Below are 294 nucleotides of genomic sequence, written 5' to 3'. Positions count from 1 at the left end.
TCTATTTCTCTCCCCTTAGGTTATAGCACATAAATACCCAAATTCCTAAATATGATTATTGCTTTGGTGAGGCATGGGAGCTCACCTGTTCATAAAACTTCAGAATAAGCAGTAACATGCTGCTAGTCTTGAGTTTTGTTAACTGGAGTACAAAATAGACTGGAGTAGTCTACATTATGACAAGAAATGTAGCAGAAGGCAGCCATGAATGTGAGGAACCTGTGCGTTGAGTTGTTGACCACCACAGAAAACAGATATTGTAGAGCATTTCTATATTCCTTGGTAATGTAAATC

Source organism: Mastomys coucha, chromosome X (assembly GCF_008632895.1).
Source record: "Mastomys coucha isolate ucsf_1 chromosome X, UCSF_Mcou_1, whole genome shotgun sequence".
Classification (NCBI taxonomy): Eukaryota; Metazoa; Chordata; class Mammalia; order Rodentia; family Muridae; genus Mastomys; species Mastomys coucha.
This window is presented reverse-complemented; position numbering follows the sequence as displayed.